This window comes from Myotis daubentonii, chromosome 3 (genome assembly GCF_963259705.1).
Source record: "Myotis daubentonii chromosome 3, mMyoDau2.1, whole genome shotgun sequence".
Taxonomy (NCBI): Eukaryota; Metazoa; Chordata; class Mammalia; order Chiroptera; family Vespertilionidae; genus Myotis; species Myotis daubentonii.
The window spans coordinates 37,332,594-37,358,539 of NC_081842.1; the positions used below are offsets into that span (position 1 = coordinate 37,332,594).

The 25,946-nt window shown below is 42.6% G+C and overlaps 1 protein-coding gene and 1 long non-coding RNA gene across 6 annotated transcripts in view; one reads left to right on the top strand and one right to left on the bottom strand.

Moving 5' to 3' along the window:
- The window catches only part of TBL1XR1 (TBL1X/Y related 1), a 174,066-nt gene extending 160,674 nt beyond the window's left edge, over window positions 1-13,392 (bottom strand). The window contains exon 1 of one of the 5 annotated variants that reach the window (XM_059687071.1): window positions 12,949-13,392. The gene's annotated coding sequence lies outside the window, so the exon portion shown is untranslated. Of the gene's footprint in view, window positions 1-11,889; window positions 12,004-12,161; window positions 12,238-12,948 lie in introns of those variants that run through there. The other 4 variants (XM_059687075.1, XM_059687073.1, XM_059687072.1 and 1 more) reach the window with 4 other exon arrangements.
- The window catches only part of LOC132230126 (uncharacterized), a 463,598-nt gene continuing 449,902 nt past the window's right edge, over window positions 12,251-25,946 (top strand). The window contains exon 1 of the long non-coding RNA XR_009451812.1: window positions 12,251-12,662. This is a non-coding gene — a long non-coding RNA (uncharacterized LOC132230126). The remainder of the gene's footprint in view (window positions 12,663-25,946) is intronic.

Sequence of the window (25,946 nt, forward strand, 5' to 3'; positions counted from 1 at the left end):
ATCCTGGAGTGACATGACAGAGCCCACACCTGTTCTCACGGAGCTTAAACTATAGAGGTGAGTAAAAACTATGTATACATACAAAATAAATACATACATAATAAAGAGCTAATATGCTAATTAGACCAAACAGCAGAACAACTTTCCGGACGAAGCCAGGGCTGCGAGGGCCGGTCGAGGCTGCAAGGGTCTGCGAAGCGGAGCCCCTTGCATGAATTTCGTACATCAGGCCTCTAGTATATGTATATATTTAAGTACTCATTCTCTCAGAAATGTTTTCATGATAAGCTGATAGCCTTAAACTACTGGTTCATCCTTACAGAACACAGGAATTTATATGTGTGTGTGTGTGTGTGTGTGTGTGTGTGTAAATGTTCTAGTGCTATGAGAAAAATAAGAGGGTCTTGTGACTAAAAATGGCTATGGAACAAAAATGGCTAAGAAGTGGGCAGCTTATGACATCTCGATGTGACCTGAGATGGCAGTATTGGAAGTGAAATCTGAGTGACATAAAGGAATTAGCCATATGACAATTTCAGGGCCAAACCTGAAGCACAGAGCAAAGCAATTAAGGTACAGAGACAGGTATAAGCTTGTTCAGTGGGGGTGGAGCTGGTATGGCTGGAACAAGGGAGAGGGTGCTGTGAAATATGACAAGGTTTGTGAAGTGTCCAAGGGCAGGATCACATGGTGGGAGTTAAGGAAAGGCATTTGAATTTCGTACTGAGTATGATGGAAAACTCATAGAAGAAGACTAAAGGGAAAAAACTAACATTTATTGAGCACATTATATAATGCCAGACAAAATAGTATGTATAAGTGTTTTCCCTAAAGACTCTATAAAGCCATATATGCATTCATGTAAATTATACCATGAGCATTTATCATAGTAATTATCAAAAAATCAGTATGCTGTTATGCACACACACACCAAAAAAGCCACTTTTCCTGTTACTACCAGTTCTCACTTGTAGGAGTCACTTATACGTTGATTTGTCAGACCAAAGGAACCAACCAACCAATGTTATCTATTAGCATGAGTCATCTGGAAGAAAATGCAAGAAAGGCAAATGAGACTAGATGGAAACAAGGCAGCCAGCTATTCATGAGAGTATATGACCCAATAAAATGGAACAAACCAAGTAGAGAAACAACAAATTAGAAAACATGCCCACATGCAAGAAGCAGAGAGCCCAGGGATACAAAAGATTAAGTTATCTATCTACTTAAAAGTCCACTCCAACAAACACATAAACAGAGTGAAAAAGCACAAAAGCTTCTAATATACTGTAAATTCTCTGTTCATGTCCCTATTTAATAGGGCCTTGCCTGTTTTAACAACATTCAGAGAAAAATGAAAATGTTAATGTTTTAAATATACTATGCTTGGTAATTTTTTACCTGAATTGTAAAATTTTTATTTATAAATAGTTCTTAAAATATCACTAAAATGCTGTGGCAATGATTTTCATTCAAAGCTCTAAAACTGAAAATCTTATCTTCCCTTATAGCAAATTCTGGTTTCCAGAGAACAGCTCAACTATCTCCCTTCTGACAACTATCTCTCTCTGACAAAAAAATCCTCAATAAAAATGGAGGAGCACTAGCTGGTTTTCTTCAGTGGATTCGAGCGTCAGCCTGTGGACCAAAGGGTCCCAGGTTCGATTCCGGTCAAGGCCAAGTACCTCAGTTGCAGGCTCCTCCCTGGCTCGGGCCCTGGTAGGGGCTTGTGCAGGAGGCAACTAATTGAGGTGTTTCTCTCACATTGATGTTTCTCTCTGTCTTTCCCTTTTCCACTCTACCTAAAAATCAATGGAAAAATATCCTTGGGTGAGGATTAACAAAAAAAAAAAAAAAAATGGGGGGAAAAAGTCATCTTCCAAATAATAATACCAAGACTTCTTATCCCCACACCTCCACTCCAAACACCCAATATCTCAAATTGTCCTAGATATTTTCACCAGTAACCAGGAGCAGATGTTGTCCCAGCTCACCCTGACAATGTTACCATGACCTACCTACCCCTATTTCTTCCAACTCTGACCCTCCTCTATCTTCTAACTCTGTCTCATTACCACTTATCATTAAATGAAAATCTCATGCCACTGCCAACCTACACTCAACAGTAAAAATACAGGAAGTACAGGATGTTCGCATGCTAGAATGTGGGTAGTAGTAGATCAGAAGTCAGAATTAAGAGTCAACCTAGGCCACAGAACCACGTGTACCGGGTACAGTAATGGCTGGTTTAAAGAGACAAAAGGCATGGAGTGTACATGCTCTGAGCCCTTTAATCCAAATCAGGATTAAAAGTCCGGCAAAAATGACATTATCAGTATCAGGTAAAGGCCAGGGTTCTAATGGGGTGGGAGGGACCCAAAAGGAAATAAACTAGAAAGACTATATGAGTGTCAGGGAACACGTGGACAAGTCAAATTAAACTGGTCAAAGTCTCTGTTTCTTTTAACTTAGGTTTTGAGCATATTCATTGTCTCTGCAGACTCCAAAAGCTGTACAGCAGGATGCTGGGTTATCAAGCGGACCCTCACAATTCTTACAGTACGAACACAATGACTCCAAGGGTCAATGAATTTGTAAAAAAGGATGAATCCCTTTTCTAATGTTGTATATTTGAATCACCCTGCATGTTTTTAAACAAAAAATAAGAGTACTAAAAATGTGTACCCCGTATTAAAGCAAATATCATTCTGAAAACTTTCAGTATTTTTGCACATAGACACATCCTGTGTTATATCATAGTATTTCTTAGTGAGAGTCCAAGTCAAAGTTTGCATAGTGTGTAACATGCCTATTTAAAATGACTGATCTGTCCATAAGCAGTACCCACTGAGAGCAGAGTAGTGTCTGATCTCCCAAAGACTGGATAAAGGAGCCAAGATTCCGTTCCAGAAAGCAAGAAGACTATTTTCTAAGAAAGGAAGCAACCTTTTTTCCTTGAAACATACCAAGATATGACCAAATTCAACATAAAATATTACTGTAAGACAGCATATGTATCAGAATAACAAAGCTCCACAGTACATAGTATCATTTCAGAGTGAGCAATAAAAGCTCAGTCACCAAATGTGGCGTCTTAGCCCTCTAACTTGGGAATTCTAACCATCCCATTCTCTGCAGTTGCCACAAGAAGCCATGACAGGTTTACAGGAGGGGTGTCACTTTTCTGCCTGTCTCTACAGCTGTTCCTCCTGCAGCTAACAAAGCACCAAGCAGTAGCGCTTCCTTTGTGCCAGGCCCTGCAATAACTTGCTTTACATGCATCCACCTTTCAATCCCCACAAATGCTTTATGAAGAAAAGTACTAATTACCCTTTACTCCCATTTTTCAGAGTGGAAACCAATTGGAATCTATACTAATAAAAGGGTAATATGCTAATTAGACCATGAGACCTTCCAGACGTTCTTCTGGACAAAGCCATGGTGGCAGGGCTGTTAGGGGGGGATCAGGCCAGGATGGGAGGGCAGTTGGGGGTGATCAGGCCAGCAGGGGCAGCAGTTGGGGGCGAGCAGCCTGGTGGGGGGGCAGTTGGGGGCGATCAGGCCAGCAAGGGGGGGGCAGTTGGGGGTGAGCAGGCCAGCAGGCAGAGTGGTTAGGGGCGATCAGGCAGGCAGGCAGGTGAGCAGTTAGGAGCCAGCGGTCCTGGATTGCGAGAGGGATGTCCAGCTGCCAGTCCTGGATTGCAAGAGGGATATCCTAAACCAGCAGTCGGACATCCCCCGAGGGGTCCCAGATTGGAGAGGGTGCAGGCCGGGCTGAGGGACACCCCTCCACCCTCCCCCGCTCCCGTGTATGAATTTTTTCACCGGGCCGCTAGTGGTTATTCAATTTCCCAGAGCCATATAACAAATTAATAAATAGGGGTGACAGGATTCAAATAAGGTATGCCTGCTTCAGAGGTGAGCTCTTTACCACATTAACACCCTACAGTCAGGGCTACTGCCAAAGATCAGGCACAGACCCTACCTCATCCTCTTAGCTCTAAAAAGAGGCACTGCTCTCAGGAAACACAAGTGTCAGGTCAGAGCAGAATTAAATGCACACAAAAACAGTGCTACCTTTCTCTGAGGTTGTTCCAGCTTAAGTTAAAAGTAATAAGCACAACTAGAAGGCAACCCTTTGGGTAAACTAAACAGCCAATGTACAATTACAAGTGACACCCACTGCAACCAAAAATGAAATCAAAGTCTAATGTTATGTCTCCTTGGAGTCAATAATACATAATCATGTTAGGATCCATGCAATGTCAGAATATATGGTTCCACAAATCCCATTTTATTAAGGATTATCATAATTATTAAAATCAACTGCTAAACTATGAGCACTCCAATTTCCACCTAATTTCCAAATCTTTGGCAAAACAACACTTTGAAATCAGGCACCACATTACTTCTACACAACCAAAATCTTTTCAAGTTTGCAATGAATTAATTTCTAATGATCAACCTTGGATAGGATTCAAAAATCACCAGTCACTATCACTAAATACTTTTACTGGTCTGATGACTCAATCATGAAACAAAACCAAAACTTATCATCATACTGGCTCTAATTCTGCCAACAAATTTTAGAAATAAAAATAACTGCATGCAGGATATACACAGTTCCAGCTCTTTTAAAAACTGACTAAAAAGCATGAGAGAAATTAACATAGTTTCTCTTCTTTTGACTATCCAGAGTGAAAGGAATAGAAAAGATTAAGAATTCTTAATTGGAAGCTTTGATTTTTCACATTCATTCTTTTTTGAAATGGTAAAACACAAAATTCAAACAGTTCAAAAGATTATGCATAAAAATAAGCTTCTCCCACATCTTACCCCCTGATCTCCCCACCCCAACCCCGCCCCCAAAACCACTCTTAGAAGTCACTGGTACATCTTTCTGGAGACATCTTAAACACGTAAGACAAGCATGCGTACACATCATATCATGTGTGTGTCCTTTCCACTCCTCTCCCCCTTTCTAAGCTAAAATGGCAACAGACTACACATGATCTCTTGCCTCCTTGTTTTTTTCATTTAAAGGTATCTTTGAGAAGACTCTATACAAAAAACCTAACAAGAAAGTCATAAACATCAAATTGAAACAAACCTGTAAAAGACCAATTCACTTGACACAAAACATCTCTCACCAGGTAATAAAACTGGTGACCTCTGCTGGCAGGACATAAGAAAGTCCAAAGACAAAAAATAATTCTGGGAGGGTCTGTTAGTTTTTGCACAAGAACAGAAAAACTAAATAGAAAAACTATTTCCCTGACACAGTAACAGACTGCACTCCTAACCTGTATATGATCTCACAAATGTACATTGCTTACTAAGAAAACCAGAGAAAGGTGACATAGATAAAATACATCGCTTTAGTGGAGGAAAAAATTTTTAAGTATATAGCATATTACATTTTTATATAAACAGGTGCCAAAGAACATTGCCACAGCTACAAACAACACCTAAAAATTTACACACGTACGATAAATTTTATACCATAATGGGATAATTATGTAGAAATACAGAAAATACGAGGTTATGGAAAATCATTCATTATCCCTATTACCTTATTTCAAAAACCCAAAGTATTGCCTTACACTCTGAGTTAATGGCATCTGATAGCATCAAAATAGATATGGAACAAAATTAGTACACAATCAGCCTGTTCAAACGAAGGAGAAAGCATAAAACACCACTCTCTAACCCATAAGTTTTGTTTTATTAGCAGTTGAAGGTAACCACCAAAATAGGCTATCACTAACTTCTCTAGCAAGGTGTCTGCTCATGCTAATATCAAGTACTTTCTATTATTCTACACAAGGCTGTAGATTTTTTTAGTCTTTAAAACCATAAATTAAGCAAATTTCCATGCAGATCTTCCTTTTAAAAATCACATAAAATTAAGTGACAGAATTTGAGAATTTTAATACAGAAATTGGTTGAATGAGCAAACTTTAGTTACTAGTTCATGTGATCCTCTTAATTACTAGACGCTAAATCACTTACCCACATAACTAAAACCCACAGTTTTAACAAAAACTGATAAAAATTCATTTGCTTAATAGTGAACCCAAGTTAAAATTTAAAATGCTTTCTATTATGCAAGTAGATAAGCAGTAAGAATAAAAACAGTCACTGATTATTTCATTATAATGTCTTATCGTTCAGTGTTAAAAAGGACTCAATGCAAAAAAAAAAAAGGTAGGAAAAAAAAAAAAGTTCTGGTACCACCTTTGTTCTAAGGCAAAATAAAGATATCAAGAAGTAGACTGAAATCTAGTTCCTAAATAGTAAAAATTCTTCACTGTTTTTGTTTTAAAAAAGTTAAACATCTTTATCTTTAAAAAAAAGTTTGAGAATACAGAGTACCATTTCATAAGAATTATTCTATTAAGATATTGGAATGACCTTCTTTGGCCTGTGCTCCTCATGTTTCTCTTCTGTGTTTTTTTTTTTGTTTTTTGGTTTTTTTTTTATTCTACCTCCTGAAAGAAACTTTCACAGCTACAGAGGAAAACAGGTGGCAAGCCTCCAGCTTAAACATTCAATACCTACTCTTCCTCATTCATTCTTCAAACTATTCATTTCACACAAATCTTTTCCTTAATCTGAATACTCTTTCTATGTTTACTGGAATTTAATTGTTGATCTTTCAGGATGACCCTTATGGTTTGATTATATCAATTCTGAGTTAGGAATCTAATCCCTCAGAAAGCAGGGTAATATCCAACTCATTTTGTTTGATGCAAATAAAAACCATGCTTTAAAAAACTTAGATTTTAGAACTCTAAACATTAAAAATTTCAGAAGGACATAAACAAATTGGCTGTGTTTCAAATAAATTACCCAGTTTTGTTTGTAACTACCAGTAATACGGCACAACCTTACCATAAAATCCTACTGAAGGGAGATGGTCACAATGACATTCTTCTGGTAAATTAAACTCACTTACACAATATAATAGATACATCCTATGCTAAATGTTAAAACATTCATAGCAATGGCTCAAATGGGACTCCAATGTGGTCAGAATGCTGTCACACATACTGAAAGCTAAAAATAAAATCTTATTTAGGCACCAAGAAAATAATAAGCAAAAAAGCCTGAGAGATTAAAAAAATACATAAAGTCCAAAATCTTAAGTTAAAACAGGCATAAAGATAACCAGATAAACCAACTTAGTGTGGCATGATTCCCAACTAGAGTAGGTTTTTCACCAATGTGGCTACCATTCTTGAACTAAGACAAAATTATTCATTTCCATTTCACTCTAAGTTTTCACTAGGTGTTTTCTTTTAATTCAAAATTAACAATTAAATGTTGACTACTGTGCACCTAAACCTTGAAGGCCTAATTCAAAAAGAAGTTTCTGCCATATCTACAGGACTGCCATTGTATCTTAGCATTGGCCCTTGTAGAAACAATCCATTTAACATGAAGATGGTATGAGAGAAAGTCAAGAATTCTGCTAACACCCTGGCCAATGTGGCTCAGTTGGTTGAACGTTGTCCCATGCACCAAGAGGTTGCAGGTTCATTCCTGGTGAGGGCACATACCTGGGGTTGCCAGCTCGATCCCCAGTAGGGGGCGTGCAGGAGGCAGCTGATCAATGTTCCTCTCTCCCTCTCCCTTCCTCTCTAAAATAATCAATAAAAACATTTTTTAAAATACTATAAAAGAAATACTATAAAAGGGAAAAGTCCAAGAAATATGATGTATAGTTGGCTAATATGATACATACTCATAAAACAATGAATAATTATGAAGTTTGTGATAGTCAATAAATCAATGGAATCTCAGAGAAGAAATATCCTGAGTCAGAATGGCCAGAAAAATCTTCATCGAAGAAGTGGGACTGAAATCAGGCCATCCAGGGGACAAATGGAAGGAACAGCATGCACAAAAGCAGCAGAGTAATGAGTATGGAAAACTGCAGTATTTGATAGGCAGGCAAGAATCCCAGTTGGAAAGGAGTGGGAAATTAAGCTGAATAGGTAGAATGGAGCCTTAAAAGCCAGACTGAAGCATATGAATGCAATCCAGTTGGCAAAGGGAAGCCATTATGGGTTCTCCAGCAGGGGAAGTGACATGATGAAGTCAGTATTTTAAATAAATTACACTGTCAGTAGTTACAGAAGATAGGATGAAGAAGAAAGGCTACTCAAAGCAACCTACTAGAAAATTAATGCAATAACCCAGACTGAAAACCATTCACTCATTCATTTTTTTCATTCACTCACTGAGAAGACAGTAGACTGCTAGTAAGAACACTAGCTATACCACAGACATGCTGGGCCTAACGCCACTTATCCCCTGAGCCTTGGTTTCTCCGCTTAAAAACCAGGGTATCACCCACTCAGATTGTCACAAGTACCTGTCAAAGCATCTGGGTAGTCCTGACTCATAGAACTCCAACAGTAGTTAGCATTATCGCTGAATTAAGAATAGTAAAAAATGGGAAGTGAAAATAAGACAAGGCTCACAGATATTTCAGAGGAACAGAACTTCCAAGGAGAACTGTCTTGACAGCAGCTGAAATATGGAACAAGAACACAGATGAAAGGTCAAGGCTGGAGAAACAATAACCCACTTGAAGTAATCACTCCAATCAAAAAAAGCAGATCCTCGGTACTACCGAATACGGCACTGAAAAACAAACAAAATTTTTAAAATTGGAAAATATTTAAAATGGTACAAGTGGATTTAAAAAGTCCAAGCCCAAGTGACAGAACAGCAACAAAGGCATGCAAAAGATGCACCACTGTCCCTACACCAACCACATAATTTGATATTATTAAAATCCAATCAAATTCTTCAAGGTAGGCCTTAATCACAACTTATAGTAAATAAATTAAGCCAAACTTATTTCAAATACTTTGACAAGGAACTCAGGAAATAAAGCTGCCAAATGCTTTCTATGACATTATGCTTCCACTGAAAACAAGTAACAAGCAAATAAAATGTAATACAAAGAAGCAAACTTCAAATCCAAACCCATCACCATCATCCCAAACACCTTACATTTCCATGATGCTTGCTGTATGTCAAGTACTGTTCTCAGCACCTTACACATACACTTCTCTCAATCCTCTGAACTCTACAAAGTCGACTGTCCCCATGAGGAGGAAACTGAGTACAGCAGGAGTTACGCCCCGCGGTCACATGTAGTATGGGAGAGTGCCAGGGTTTGAACCCAGGCAGTTGGCCTCCAGGACCTCTGATGGAATCACTATATTACACAAGATACGGATGTTTCTTATTCAAGGAATATGTACTCTGAGGGTACTTTTATTTGCTTTTCCTTCTTAATTATAGGCATGGAACCACATTTTCTTATTTCTGCAGGTCTGCAGGCAGTAGTACTTGGAGAGGCCCTTCACCACAGTCAACCTTAAGATAGAATATACAGCAGTTGACAAGATTGTATCTTACTAAACAGTTCTGGAGATTTAAACACAATGATGTTTGAATCCCATGAATTTCATTTGTCCCTGCAATCACTTGACCCTGTTAGTAGAGACACACAACTAAAGAAATATAAACCTGGTTAGAAACACTAGTTTTTGCAAGGATATCTAGAGAAAAGACAAGACAGCTGGAAAGACTCGGTGCAGCCACAGCCGTCTAGAAAGAACATGATGGATAAGGTGGACTGCAGTGCATCATTTCATCATTTTGAGGCCTTGGACAAGTGAATTAACTTCTCTGCACTTCTATTTCATAGTCCACGAAAAAAGCCCAATACTACCCATCTCAAGATTAGCCTGAGGTATAAATGGCACAGAAAGCATCTCTCTCACCTTTCCTAGAGCACAGCCCCAGCAGAGTCCCTTTCCTCTGGCTCTTCTTAACAGGGCAATTCATTGTATTCTTACTAGCCCAATCCCAGAGGTGGTGAATAGGAAACTTCTCCAACAACAGCTTTCACACAGCTTTTTTTACTCTATTTTTTAATTTTTTTTTAAATTCAAGTTTTTGTTGGTGATAGAGCAGGAGATACCACCATGGTGGTCTCCAAGCTGGACCATACTCTTATTAATTCTTTATTACATAGCCCTGAGGGCCTACCTCTTCTGTTTTATGGGAGTGCATAAATGTCTCCATGTTAGCTGCTCTCTTTTTTTGCATTTCATACTGTAAATGTTATTTGTGAAAAGAGTCAAATTCACTTGTATTAGAAAAATACAAAGTCCCAGACATGTCAATATTTAGCCATCTCTCTCCCCTGACTTACCACCATCCTCATTCCACTCAATTCTTTTTATATAAATACAGAAACTGAACAAACCCAACAAATTATTTCTATGAACTTCATCAAAATGTGTCCAGTCAGAAATAATGCTGTAGTAAATTGTGGGAGGATTCCTTTGTCAGCTACTCATTTGACAAGACTGTGCTTATATTTCACTGCAACATACAAACATGTCTTTATTCAACAGGTTGCTGTTCAAAAAGTCCATTAGTTCACATCTTTTTTCATTAGTAGCCCCTACGTTTATATGAAGGTTCTACCCTTCCTGCACATTAGCTTGAAGGCTCCCAGCACACAGGAAGCAGTTATTTCTTGTTCTCCTGGTAAGCAAGCATCATGGTAATCATGATAAACCTTAATTAGATGTTGAGAACACAAGCAACAGAAAGATTTCTGGGCACACGTAAAAAGTTCATTTAAAATGCTGAACACTTCCTTGAAGCACCCAATGCAAAAATACAACCTCCACCAAGGGCCACTTCAATTACAATGTGTCTCCATCACTTGTAACCAAACGTCCCTCCATTAACTAATGGTGAGCTAAGCAACAATTTTTAAGCCAGGAACGAGTCCCTTAATTAAGTTCCTTCATAGTAAGGAAAACTTTTTCCATGTAAACATTGTTTTCACCCCAGTACAGTTTAGTGCTTTCCCCTATGGGTTTGATTCTAACTACTCAAATAGCAAAAACAGTAGTTATTTATGGATTTAATGGTTGTGATTACATGCATCAGACAATGCATGATAAAAAGAACTGGAAAATATTATATTCAAAACAAGCAAGAAAACCTCAATTTAAGAGGGAGAAGTATACACAACGCATCCCCCACCTAACCACTCTCAGCCACATTTTCTATGTGCCGCCCCTCCTCCACAGGTAGATAAATGCTCACTATGGCTAGAACCCTCACTGATAATTTCCGAAGCTTGCTTGCCATGAACTCCCATGATACAACCCAACATACACACAGTCTTCATGGAGACAGAGCTGCTCCATTTCCCTAGACTATCAACTTAATAAAACGGTGAGAACATACAGTCCCAGGAAGTCAGGATTACTAAAATACACCAATGTAGCACTGGCCTGATTCAACAAAAATGGAAATGAACCACACACACTGGGATAGCCAAAAAGTGACTCGCTGCATCTTCAATGTGTAGCGAGGATATTTGTCTTAGGTGAGTGGCTGAAAACACCACCAGGTGTCTTCTATTTCCCAATGGGATAAAAGAGTCTTTAGGAAAAAAGAGGGAAGGAAGATCATGATTTCAGTACATGGGGGGAGGGGCGGACAGACCATGTAGACTAAAAATAGCCCACAATTCACCCGCCGTGGTTTATTCACACGCTTGTTTAGATCCACATAAAGTTCTTGTCTGGAAAACAGGGAAACCAATAGTAAACTTCCCTAAGTCCGCTGTAAATCACGGAGGCACCAAAGCTGTTCACCTTGGTGCCTGCCCAGCCCATGGTGGGAAGGAAACTCCAGACACTGAGCAAACCTAGTTTTCAACTAGGTTCCAACCCTGGTCACTGACGATCACCAAATTGCTTTAGGGACGGTCACTAGACAGCCGAACAGGAGCCTTTTTAAGGAGCCACTACGACCCACATTTTACAAGAAACACACCATGTTCACAGCCTACAATCTCATCTCGGTGGCCACTGCAAAGTGATGCCTGTTTTCAGCAAATTAGGAACTTCCCCAAATACGGGACCTGCTGGCACATGCACCGCTTCCCTCGAGCTGCCGCTGAAGATTAATATTTCACTGAAATAAAAGTCAGTTTCTGCTCAGAAACGGACATCGGTTGCAAAGAGGAAGTTACCCAGAAACCACCCTCACAACGTGGCCTGCACACTGTCACCAAAGAACGCGCCTCTGCGCCACCCCAAACTTACCAGGAAGCCGGCAATAACTTTGCCAATGCTACACTTCTGAACCCAACTTCAAAGTGACTCCAAAGGCCCCCTTCGGACGAGAAAAAAGCACCAAGTTCCGAATCAGCACGTCCTCCAGGGCGGCCGCGCGCCCCTCCCCCGCCGGCGCCCCCGCCCGGACCGCGGCCCCAACAGCCGCCGCCGCCGCCGCCGGCCCCGCGCGCTCGGCCCGGGTCTCAGCGCCGGGGCCGGGGCGGCGGACGCGCCCCAGGGGGGCAGCAGACTCCCATCGCCGCCGGAGCGCCGACCCAACACCGTGCCCCCGACAGAGCCCGCTCCTCCGCTAAAAATAGGCTCCCAAGGAGTCGGCCTCATGATGGCTCCTTGATCCAATTTGCTGCACATTCTTCCCTGAAAGCCTCCCCCCACACATACACACTCAAAGGGGGTGTCCGTGCACCGAGGCTGGACGAGGGGGAGCAGGCCGAGGTGCACATTTTCGGGGACAACAACATAATCAGGGTAAGGATCCCCCGAGACCAGGAAAGGGTCGGGGTTGGGCAGGCACGTGAGCATTTTCAAAGCAGCCTGCGAGGAAAAGGGGGGGGAGGGGACACCCGAAAAGCAGTCCCCTCCCCCACTCTCCCCCAGGCTGCCCAAAGGGCCAAGTTGAAAAATGCCTGCTCCGGTGGCGCCCCTTCCCCCGCGGCCCCGCGCCCCCCGGCCCCCTCCGCCCGCGCCACCCCCACCCCCACCCCACCCGGGCCCGCGGCCGCCCCCACCCCGGGGTCCGGCCCCCCGCGCTTACCTGGAAACGGTGGCCTCCGACGCCGCTCCCCCCTCCCGGGAATGGAGGCGCAAGGAAATTCCCCTCCTCGCCGCCGCCGCCTCCAACCACCCCAAAATAACCCCTCCGGGGGGTGCGAGGCAATTATAACCCCGGCGAGCGGAGGGCGCGGGGGATGGGCGCCGGGCGGGCGGGGGCGGGGAGCGCGGCGCGGGTCCCCAGGTGGCGAGCGGAGGTGCTCCCGCCGCGGGGGGAGGGGCGGGGGCGCACGCGGCCGGCGGCGGGGGGAGGCGGCGCGCGGGGGCAGGGCGAGCGGGGAGAGGAATTGAGGCAGAAGGGAAAAGCTGTTACTAAGGGAAAGAGCCAAACGGTTCGGAGCAGCCAACGGCTCAGACACTCCACACTGGGGAGCGCGGAGCGGGGACCAGCCAGGCAAAAATGAGCTCGGGAGGCCCGCGGCGGCGGCGGCGGCGGCCGCGCAGCAAAACAAACCCGAGCGGCCTGCGCCGGGCGGGCGCGAGGGGGAGGGGCCGGCGGGGGAGGGGCGCCGCGGAGCGGGAGGCGGCGGCGGCGGCTCCGGGAGGGGGTGCAGGGGTCTCTGCCGGCCTCGCTCCTCTCCCTCCCGCCTGCCCCAGCGGCGCTGGGGCCGGGCGTGTGCGGCGCAGTCTTTTTAAAAATAAAAGAAAGACCCGCTGGCGCTCCGAGGCGCCTCCCGGCACTGGCCGCCCCTCCCCCTCCCCCGTGGGGGTGGGGAGGTTCGCGCCGCAGCCGGTGCAGCCGGTTCACTTGGCCGGGGAGGCGGGCGGGGCTCCCGCGGGTTCGGGGCAGCCTGTGGGTGCCGGGACCCGGTGCGCGGCCGCACGCACGCGGTGGGCATGTGCTGGGAGCGGGCGCGGGCGGCGCGGGGACATGTGTGCGTGGAAAGGTGCGCGCACACCTTTGTGTGCATAAATACATCTGCTTCTCGGGAGCGTACCTGGGAAGGTGCTCTGTCTGTCATAGGCGGTTTCCAGAATGGGATGCAGAGCACGGGATCTGTAGCGAAAACACGCACACAAGAGAAGGGTTCTGATACTAAACACAAAGCTGTAATTGAAGTGTTTATGCCCAAATGTACTGTGAATCAAACATATGGTGGTATTTATCGTCTGGTGGGTCTGTTGGAAAGGTTTGGTCGATCAGTTCTCATTTCACAAAAGTAAAATAATGTAACTAAGTGATGACTAAATATAGACTTCTAAGGCAAAGTAGTTTACCCGCTCTGTGTACTTTTTGCACGCGTGTAGCACATCAAGGCTGTTCATAAAGTGTAATTTGGATGATGTGACAATATGGTTGAGGAAGGGGGTGTGGCCGGTTGTTTTTAAAAATTAGGCACCTCGTAGTTTTTAAGACAAACGTATTAACCTAAAATCTTCAGAAGGCAGGGGTCGGGGGGTCTTTGAAGACCTTTGTACAGGCCTAAGACATAAAAAAGCAGCTACCTTTTTAGGATGTGGCCTGAAAGAAGCCTGTTATTTTCAGTTATTACTGCCTTCAAAGTAAAATAACATTTTTGCAGCCTTTTTATGTGAGGGTTTGTGTTTTGATTTGTTTGGGGGTTTTTTGCATACTTTCATTACAATATTTGAAATAGGTGTAGTTGTTATTTTAAAGCAATCGATCTTTCCTCTCAGTATCAGATTCCTAAATTTTCACACACACACACCCCAAAAATGTTTATTTGCAGTAACTTATGCATCTGGACTCCGGGTGGCCTAATAAGCTCAGTGATTAGACAGGTGCTTTATAGGCAAGGTCAAAGGCTCTTTCCCCTGATTAGCCCCTGAGGGGGGAGCCGCCAGAGGCTCTCTGGGCCAGCTTAGGGAAAGCGGGGGAGGGGCAGGAAAACCTAGAGGAAAAGGAGTGGGGTTGGAAACTCCCTCCCAACTACCTTTAGGAGAGTTCAAAGCACGGCAGTGGATGTCCTTGGAGCTATTTTCATATATGAGAGAGGGCATGTTAGATTAAACAATGTCACCCGATGGGAATTTAGATAACTGCAGGTTTCCAAAACACTGGGTTCGGTGTACAGGAAAACAGCACAAGGAAAGCAAGTTTTGACTTTCGGTAAGATTCTAAAGCCGAGGCTTATTTACTGCAGAACTAGCACCTCTGGGAAGACTATATTTCAAAAGTGATGAGAATACTGTGGCTTTCTATGATTTTTTTTTTTTAATCCTTACCTGAGGACATTATTTAAATTGATTTCAGAGAGGAAGGAAGAAAGAGAAACATCAATGTGAGAGAGAAACATCAATGTGAGAGAGAAACATCAATCTGTTGCCTCCTGTATGCACCCCAACCGGGGATCAAACCCACAACCTGGGTATGTGCCCTGACCAGGAATTGAACATGAGATCCTAGGGGCATGGGACAATGCTCCAACCAGACTGAGCCACACTGGCCAGGGAGCTTAATATGTTTTTAAATTTTTTAAAGAGTTGATAAATGATATACATAGGTTACTAAACATAATCCTCATCGCAATAGGTAAACTATCTCAGTACAATAGGGCTCATTATCTGATCCACCCAATGAAACAAATCTATTAGCCTAGATTGTTTTTGAAGTTTCACAAAGCACAGGGCTTCTCCAGGCAGCAGGTACTATCAAACCAGAGCACTTCCAGTGAAAGAGGACTTCCCAACTACATGGTTCTTTATAGGGTCATCTTCAAACCAGGACCTCCCACTGTCCTCCCTCAAAATGACCCCTTTCTCTCCCTCCACAAGGGGGAACCCACCCTTCTTCAGGTTCATAGGGTCTAAGGCAGTGATGGCGAACCTTTTGAGCTCGGCGTGTCAGCATTTTGAAAAACCCTAACTTAACTCTGGTGCCGTGTCACATATAGAAATTTTTTGATATTTGCAACCATAGTAAAACAAAGACTTATATTTTTGATATTTATTTTATGTATTTAAATGCCATTTAACAAAGAAAAATCAACCAAAAAAATGAGTTCGCGTGTCACCTCTGACACACGTGTCATAGGTTCGCCATCACTGGTCTAAGGCTTCTAGCCTGAAGTTCTTATACCCTATACCAAGCTGCTGTCTTTCATAATGATAATATTAATCTATGTGTTATACATACCTGTAGTTTACAAGATATTTCTGTGCATAAATTACTTTATTTGAATATCATGATGAAAATCACCAAAGGTGGGGCGGGGCCTGTGCCATCAACTAGTTCCAGTAAAGGGCACCTCACCTGCCATGCTCACTGAAAAGAAACTTTAAGTATCTTTGGACCAAAAGAGCACTAAATGTGGAAAAGCTTTGATTCCCCTTGTGAAGGAGTTTTAAATGAAACCATATTTTGATCACTTTGATTGCTGAATTCTGGTACCCATTCTGAAATGCTGGAGTGGCTGCAACATGAAATCCTCAGATAAATGAGCCACGATATAAAGGCAGTACATATAGTTACCCTACCCTTCAGTCAGTCTGATATATCCATTATACAAGATGGGGGGGCCTCACCAAAATTCAAGCAATGATTAGGCACAAGAGCAAGGTAGAGAACAAAGAAGCAACTATTGTTACTAACTTTCAGTGCTTTGTCCTAACCTAAAAGCTGCTCTTATGCTATGAGTGTGTGTTATGTTTCTAGAAAGGAGAAATGACTCTGTTACTAAGAAATTCTCAAGCAGAGAGGCACATTAAGAAGAAAACTTTCTAGCTAATTATTCAACAAAAAGAAACCTCATACCACTAACTGTTACCAGAAGTTACATATATATTGTAAAATGACTGAACAAATCTTGACTTGTTTTATTTCAGTAATATTACACCCAGGGGTGTGGTATGGCAAGATAGCCTACACCTTTGCAACTTTCATCACTCAGGAAATAGAACATTTTCAAGCTTAGGTGACTTAATCCCAGGCCTACAGGATCTCATTCCTATATATATTTTTAAAGCCACCATGATGGTTTAAGTTGTTTCCATTGACTGAGCTATGTAATTAAGATGTTCAAAACAAACTTAATAGCATGAAAAAGATATTTGATACCAAAAATGTTATCCTGGCACTATAAATCTCTTTATATTCTTACTCACCCAGGAACTCAGTGGCTTTACATCTACAGCATTTGCCCTCAAGCAAGACGTCTTGCTGATACCCTGTGATATGTCTGTGTTTCATTCTAACTCAGCTTGTGCAATCTTTGTCTGTGGTTCTTTCAGCTATCAGCTTTTGCCATCTGCACTGATGCACATCTTGGCCACACATCTCGAGAAAGAAGCACACAAGCTCCTTTTCTCCATCTGTGCTTAGCATGCTACTTGTGACCTTTCCTCATCAGTTGGAACCTTGTCACAATTTTCCATGACTCTGTGGCCCAGTTTCATTACAACCATGAACTTTACTTGGGAGTCTTCATTTAAATTACAAAAAGAAGCGTACAACCATATTGCAAGTATTTATGCCTCTCGGGTCATGGGAATAGCAGGTTGTATCCTGCCTACGTGATACGGTTGGAGCAGAAAACCAACCACACAGAGATTGCTAAGTGCTGTCTGTACAGATCACTTACTTATACTGACCAGCCATGTGCTTCCTCAGGGCATCACTCAAGGCCTTCCATTATATTGGTGGTTTTGCCCTTCAGTCGTTCAACAAACATTTACTGAATGCTTAGGGTACCCTGTTCAAGAAGCGGTTTACCGTGAACCAAGCAGAGCTTTCATTCTCATGGACTTTACATTTCAGTCCCTTCTCAGGTGGGGGTTGGAAGGGCAGTCAGACTTTCAAAAAATATATCTCTGTATTAGTCTATAGTTTGACTTCTATTAACAAAAATGATATGAAAATGGCTTAAACAAGGCGAAAGTTTATTCTCGTAGGAGACCATTCAGATGTAAGCATTCCAGAGTTGATGAGGTATTAAGGGCGCAGATTTCCCTACTGTCTCAACACACATCTTCCATCTGGTAGTCTAAGCTGGCTTTTCTAGCTCCTGCCATTGCATTCAGATTCCAGTCACCAAGCTAGAAAGGATGAGAAATTGAGAGCGTACGCCTTCTCTTTTAGGACTTGTCTTGGCACTCCACTTATCACTTCCACTCATACTCCATTGGCCAAAACTTGAGCACCGACTATATATTCAGCTGCTAGCAAGTCAGGTAAACCACAGGTACCAAGCTTGTGTAAAATAAGGTGGGGAGCGAGTTGAAAGTGTACCTTATTTTAGAGAAGACTGCTCAGTTAATATGAGCAGAAAGTTAAATGACATGAGTGAGTGAGTGTGTTGATATCAAAAAAGGAGCAGTCCGGCCTGGCCAATGTGGCTCAATGATTGAGTGTCAACCTATTGAGGTCAGGGTTTGATTCCTGGTCAGAGCACATGCCTGGGTTGCTGGCTCAGTCCCAAGTAGGGGACGTGCAAGAGGCAGGCAATCAATGATTCTCTCTCATCATTGGTGTTTCTAACTCCTCTCCCTCTCTCTTCCTCTCTAAAATCATTGAAAAATATATATTAAAAAATAAAAGAGCAGTCCAGGCAGAGGGAATATCAAGCACAAAGGAAGAGAAGTAAAAGCCAGTGTGCCATATTCTAGGAATAAAACTAGTGCCAGTTGACTGACATACAGTAAGCAAAGGAATGGCAGGAGAGGGAGCCAGGGGCCAGATGTGACAGGCCTTTTTCTGCTAGTAAGATGGAAAGCCAGTGGACAGTTTTGAAAGCAGGAAAGTGACATGATCCAACTTCTGTTTGAAAAGGACTCCCCTACCTTGCAGAGGACCCAATGTGATAGTACAGCAGTGCAAGGGGGACTACTGGTCTGGGGGACAGTGCAGGAATCCCAAGGAGAGTGATGGTGGAAGGAGCTGGCTAGAAGAAGCTGCACTCTGTACATTCTCAACCATGATTCCAAGATCTTAGACCAAACAAGAGAAAGAATGGTGTTGCCACTTATTGAGATAACAAAGGCTAGGAGTGGAGAAAATTACCTCCAATTATCTGCTGGCCCAAATGTTTTCTTACCAATGCTCCTCTGCTCTTGTTGTGGTCAGAAACCTAAAACATATTTTGTCATAGGTGAACGTAGGCTACCACGCTGTCTCTGCATGCTCACTGATGGAAACCGTAGGCAGGATTAATTGCCATCCTTTACTGTGCATGTTGCCAGGCACTTTTTTGTTGTCTGGTTTTCTCAACAACCTGAAGAGGTAAATAATATTGTTATCTCCGTTTGATGTATCAGGAAACTAAAGCAATGAGACCAAATAGCTTTTCTAAAGGTCATGCTGTAAATGGCAAAATGAGGATTTGAACTCGAGGTTGTCTGAGCGCAATGTCTGTTTTTTCCACTAAGTGAAAGTAAGCAGGTCAAGGCCAGAAAGTGAAAGTGTTTGCTGGAAAGTCCTCCACTGAATGGGGAGAGCAGAGAAATGCAAAAGTGGTCGGAAGGAAAAACTGCTGGAGGGGAGGAACCCCATCTTGATTACATTTACATGACCCCATTTCCTAGATCAGAATCTTAAAAATTTTTCTTGAATACAGACACGGTTACAATCAATCATGCTGTACTCTTTGATATTATTAGTGTATCTACTGATTACACAAGCAAGACCTTTGTCCCACTCTCCCTGTCTCTCACCACCACCTCCCCACCCCCAACCCTTGCCATCATAGGGCAATTTGGGCATGGAGAGTTTTTAAAGATAGGTTTTGTGGGCAAAGATGACAATATACAGTAATTCAGTTTAACTTATTACAAATTTGATAATCTAGTTTTCTTTCAAGCTTTGAATTTTACCTTTCAAATATAACTCTTTAAAAAAAAGATTTTTAATTGATTTTTAGAGAGGGAGGGGGGGAGAGAGAGAGAGAGAGAGAGAGAGAGAGAGAGAGAAACATTGATTGGTATCGATAGGCTGCTTCCTGCACGCCTTTTACCTGGGATCTAACCCACACACATCAATACATGGATGTTGCCCAACCAATTGAGCCACGCCAGCCAGGGAATATTTACAATTTGATTAATTAAATTCCCTTGAATTATTAAAATGCATTTATACATTTAATGTATTCAGTCTTTTTTTTAACAATAAATAATACTTCAGTTGCTCAACAAACAAAAGAATCACAAGTAGGTAAGCAGTGTTCATAAATATAATAAACTAATTATAAAATATAATGAACCTTAAGTTCTCTTGAACATTACAAAAAAGGTTTACATATTTAATAAAATTCTCATATCCTTTCAACTGAAATCACATATCTAAATCAATTATAGCTCTCATTTAGATATTTTAATTGGCATTACAAGGATAACCCATTAGACATTCTAAAATGTAAAATTATCTTCAGGAAACTAAACATTGCAAATGTTTAAAATACCAAATGCAAGGTATGTATGTTATTTCTAAACATAAAATTAAAATATTATTCTGAGCTTACTAGAGCTCTTCATGTAACTTTATGCTTTCCTGAGGCTAAAAGAAATGCATGCTAAGTAAACAATTCTACTTACTCAGGTGAGTCGGGATACCTTTCCAGTGGGTTGAGTGGGTTGTTGTCCTGAAAGGCTCTGCCTGGAGATGCAGACATCAGGGTCGTATTTCTCGCAGCTGATCAGACATGCTGACCCATCCTTAAGGCCAGCCAATGGGAACCCCAAGTTCTTTTCTTTTTTTAATGTATTTTTGTTGATTTTGGAGAGGAAGGTAGAGGGAGAGAGAAATAGAAACATCCATGATGAAAGAGCATCATTGATCGGCTGCCTCCTGCACGCTCCACACTGGGGATGGAGCCCGCAACCCAGGTATGTGCCCTGACCAGGAATTGAACTGTGATCTCCCGGTTCACAAGTCGACACTCAACCACTGAGCCATGCCAGCTGGGCTAGGGAACGCCAAGCTCTTGCCTTCAAATGGATAGTGTTCACCGTTCATGTTCACGGATTCTGGCTGCACCTACTTCTTCAAATGATTTGAATTTGCACTCCCTCCTGGTAGATTACTGACACATAGCTGTATTTGAACCAATTTATATTCTACTTCATTTTACTATGAATTGTTTTCATTTTTTCTTCTGATGGGGCTATAATTTTTATAGAAATTAACTGAGCATGCCCTCACATCTGTGACTGGCTCTGCCATTTTGATTGGGGGCACGCGACACACACATACACACACACACACACACACAGACCTTACTACAATTAAGCACCACTTGACAGGGATATGTTCTGAGAGATAAGTCATTAGGCAATTTCATCGTTGTATGAACATCATGTGCAATTACACAAACCTACATGGTATAACCTATTTCACACCTGGGCTGTATGATAGCCTAATGCTTCTAGGCTACAAACCTATACAGCATGTTACTGTACTGAATACTGTAGGGAATTGTAGCACAATAGTAAGTATTTTTGACCAGTAACATAGTCATGTGTGATCATTATCAAGTATTTTATACTGTACATATTGTATGGTTATACTGCTATATGACTGGCAGCACCGTAGGTTTGCTTACACCAGCATCACCACAGACTCATGAGTAACGCGCTCCAATCTTTATGATGCCTATGACATCACTAGGCAATAGAAATTTTCAGCTCCATTATAATCTTACTAGAGGCCTAGTGCATGAAATTCATAGGGGGCAGCGGGTTCCTCAGCCTGGATTGCGGAGAGGGTGCAGGCCAGGCCAAGGGCCCCCACCAGTGCACAATTGGGGCCAGGGAGGGACACAGGAGGTTGGCCAGCCAGGGAGGGAACGCAGGAGGGCTCCAGGAGAGCTCCAGGGTGTGTCTGGCCCATCTTGCTCAGTCTTTATTGGCTGGACCCCAGCAGCAAGCTAACCTACCAGTAGGAGCATCTGCCTCCTGGTGGTCAGTGCATGCCCTGGCGAGTGGTTGAGCAGCCTTACCATTCATTAGCATATTATACTTTGATTGGTTGAATGGCCAACCTGACGACTGGACACTTAGCATATTAGGCTTTTATTATATAGGATGGGACCACTGTCTTATACAAGAGTATAAGTGATGCATGACTATATAGCCACTAGAAAGTGAGCCCACTTCACTTTATCAGAAAAATGTCCCAAAAGTCTTTATGTCTTTTGATAGGTAGCATCCTTTTTCCTTCCTTCCTTCTTTTCTTTCTTTCTTTCTTTCTTTCTTTCTTTCTTTCTTTCTTTCTTTCTTTCTTCCTTTCTTTCTTTCTTTCCAATTACTATCATGTCCTTATTCAAGATTCTCAAACCATGTTCCATTTATCATGGGCACATAACCTGTGCTTTGGGGATAAAAAGGTTCCAACATTCAAGAAGTTTGGGAAATCTCACCTTCCTTCTGGAGATTTTCAGTGTTTATTAGCATATTAAAAGACTGAGATACCTTGCAGTATCGAAGTCTCATACACCCATGGAATCCCCTTTTAAAAGACTTAACTTTGAAAATTTTGCAAGTATTCTGTGGAACACTGTTTGGTATATTGTGTTTGATACACAACCAATGGGCTTTCTAAAATTACCCATCCCCCAAACTTATCCCACCCCAGCCACAGGCAGAACTGAACAATCACAGCCCTTCCCTGCAGGGAAAATGCTCACCCAAGGACAAAGGGCGCTTGTGTCCTCAGGCAAGCCCCCTCCAAAAGAGGGGAAGTCACTGAGCACCTTGTGCTCCTTCACTTCCTTCCCACAATCTTGTAAGTCACTCCTCTGAGATAAAGGCAGAGAAGCCTCCCCTTATCAGCCTTCTAATACTTCTTCATTAGCAAAGAGCTGGGAGGATTGTGCATGTCAGGACCCAAGTTATTGTTGGAATCAAATAAAACCAACTTGATTTCATGCATATTTAGTGATAGGTATACCAGCCACAGGGCTAGTTTAAAGACCAGAGGATCTGTGTTCTTGATGCAATTCTACCTTCATTGCTGTGTGATCTTAGACAAAGTATCAACCAGCTAGGAAACTTGGAGTCCTCGTTGATAAAATAGGGATTACATTAGCTGTTTCAGCGTGGATTCAAAATATTAATCTGTTGTGCATTACCACTGACTGGTCAGCCATGCCCCATCATTCTGCCTACTGGCTGGCTCACACCTCATCTCCCTCACTCGGTCATCATTTATGGGCACCTACCTTGTGCCAGCTATTTTACAGGGCTGTTGGATGCAGCAAATTAAATGATGTTTCTGAAAACAGATTACAACTTGCATACAAAAGCAAAGTACTTTTAGTCATGATTATTCTCTATGGTAAAAAGCATAGAGAATATGGGAGTAGGAAGTCTCTTAAACACATAACACACACACACACACACACACACACACACACACACACACACACACCTGACCTGTTTCACAGTCTTGCCTGTCCTCTGGGGATGGCCTGAGTTTGAGAGCTGAGTGTCACATTACCTTGAGCAATAGCCTGAGGAAGTGGAGACCTGGGCCAAGACCAGCCCTCCGCACAGCTTAACCTCAGAACATCAAATAGTGGTAAAAGCTAGCACTTTATTGAGTATTTACCTTGTGTTAGGCCTCGTTCAAAACAGTTTTATGCAGATTAACTCATTTAATCTTCGCCACAGCCGGATGAGGGAGGAACTATTATTGTCCCTTGTCCACAGATGAGGAAACCAAATCTCAGACTGATTAAGTGACTTGCTGGAGGTTCCTTAACTAGTAAATGTCAAACTGGGTTTCTGGGTTTTCATGGGGTGGATGAGTTCATGCCCTTAGCCACCACTCCATACAGCAAACAGATCTGAGTGTGTGTGTGTTTTGGGGGAGGGGGGGTGCCGCTGAAAAGCTGGCAGCCCAGAGCATTATGGGTCACATGCTGAGGCAGCTTCATTTCAAAGAGCAAAGTGGAACCCGGAAGAGGGGTGGGGGAGGGGACAGAGAAGAGGGGAAGAAGGAGAGAAAGAGAAGCAGAACAGCAGGCCTCCCTCCAACTGGGAAAAGGCAGCCAGTTCAAAGAGTTTGCCTTGGGTGGGAGGATTAGCTCTAATTGTTGAGTAAATAAACCTGGAGCTGAGGGCTGGGCCCAGACTCCTTTCTACCCAGGAGTCAATGAGGAATCTAAGGAGTGAGAGCAGAGAAGGGGAGAAGGGGTGCAGCTAAAGCTGGGGGAGCGAACTTTTACTGTGAGGGTTAGATAGTAACCGTCAGGCTTTGTAGGCCATGGTAGCTTCCTCCTTGTTCTTGCTTCCTCCAGTCCTTTAAAAATGTATTGGAAGCCCCAGGCTGTGTCTGGATATGGTCTGTGGTTACAGTTTGCCAACTTCTGCTCTAAAGAAATAATCTTTAAACCGTACCATTTACCTGAGTCTGACCCTGCCCTCCTCTCCATTTGGCATTTAACTCAAATTAGGGCCCTGCAAAGAGTTGGAGGGGCACTATGACAGGGAAAGGGGCATAAAGTTCCGACTCTGGTGACACTTCGTGACTCTGAATCCACAGAGCTGCCTCAGGACTAACCCTGTCTGGCAACCAAAGGTCTGCTCTGGGGATCTTTATGCCATGCACAGCTGCACATATGAGCAACTCTGCAAGAATTATGTTTCATGCCACATTCCATTTGGGAACTGATGCCTAAAACAATATTGCAGAGCAATGAAACTCAGTATGTATACTACATTCTAGGGAAAATGGAGTAGCAGCTTTTCCCTCTCAGTACCCCAAAATGGAATGTCTCAGTGTCTTTGGGAAGAGCATAGCCTGCCCTCAGCAGGAAGAAATTGTTCCTGTTAGTAAACTTGACTCTCGGTTGTAATGTCTGCTTTAAAGAACCCAGCTATGCAATAAGGAAGCTCAGCTGTAAAACCAAGCATTTTCATATAATTTGTTATTAGAGGGACAGCTCATTGCCCTCTAATAACAAAACAGCCCCATACACAAAACAGTCTTCCCACCTTTAACTTGAGCTGCTAATCACTAAAGCTCTCCTTAGTTTTAAGGAGGGCGAGGGGAGTGAATTTATAAAACACTTTTCCTGCCTGGCCAGCATGGCTCAGTAGTTGAGCATCGACCTATGAACTAGGAGGTCACAGAGGAAATATTTGAGCTAGTAGAGTATTATAGAAATCACAGTGTTATCATAGGTAGATCAAACTGGCATTTGGTAGACACTTTAAATGAACTGCCCCAGCTAGATTTAATGTAAAATAGGTATATAATAACATCTAAGCAAAAATGTACAAAAGGCCCACTATAACCAAAAATGTTAATTTATGATACGTCATTATTTTTCACAAGTACATGCTGGAGTAGTTGGAAAATGCCAAGAAAAGCAGGAATGGTATTTAGGGCTCTAGTCAGCTTTGTATTTGAATACCAGTTTTTGATCTGAGAGCTCCTCAAAACTTGTGCTTTCAGGACAATCTCAGGGCTCATGTCTGGAACAGCCATCCCAGCACACACACACACACACACACACACACACACACACACACACGGAGTGAGGGAGGAAGAGAAGAGTGTTGGGGGGCAGATTAGGAATTCTTCTCTTACATGTGGAGGCTATTTTCTTTAACCATTGTCCTGTGATTCAGTATTCATAAAGTAAATCATTTACAATTTGAGCAAAATAACATGAGGTTCCTGCTGAGCTAAAGAAAACAACTTGTGGGGGTTAATAAGAAATAGGGGATGGAACAAATGTGTGGAATCTTTGTTCTATTCCAAGGGTTGACAGTCCTTAGAAGGCATATAAACCACTATTTATGACTCACTCTCTTCCACCCACACTTCAAGCTCTTAATGCCACTTAGGTTTCTACTTCCACTGCTTCCTACTGGTCTCCAATCAACTGCCTTCTGTTTGTGGAGACCCGAGAAAGACTGGCTAAGGAATGGCGGGCCAGGGTGTTTTTCACCCAAACCCACCTAGATTCTTCTAAGTGACTACTTGATTGTTATTGCGGTACCAATTCTCTCTGCTGGCCTTGTGTACCCCAACTTTGCCTGGTCTCAGCTACCTCAGAGCAAGCTTCTAGTTTGGTGCATGTT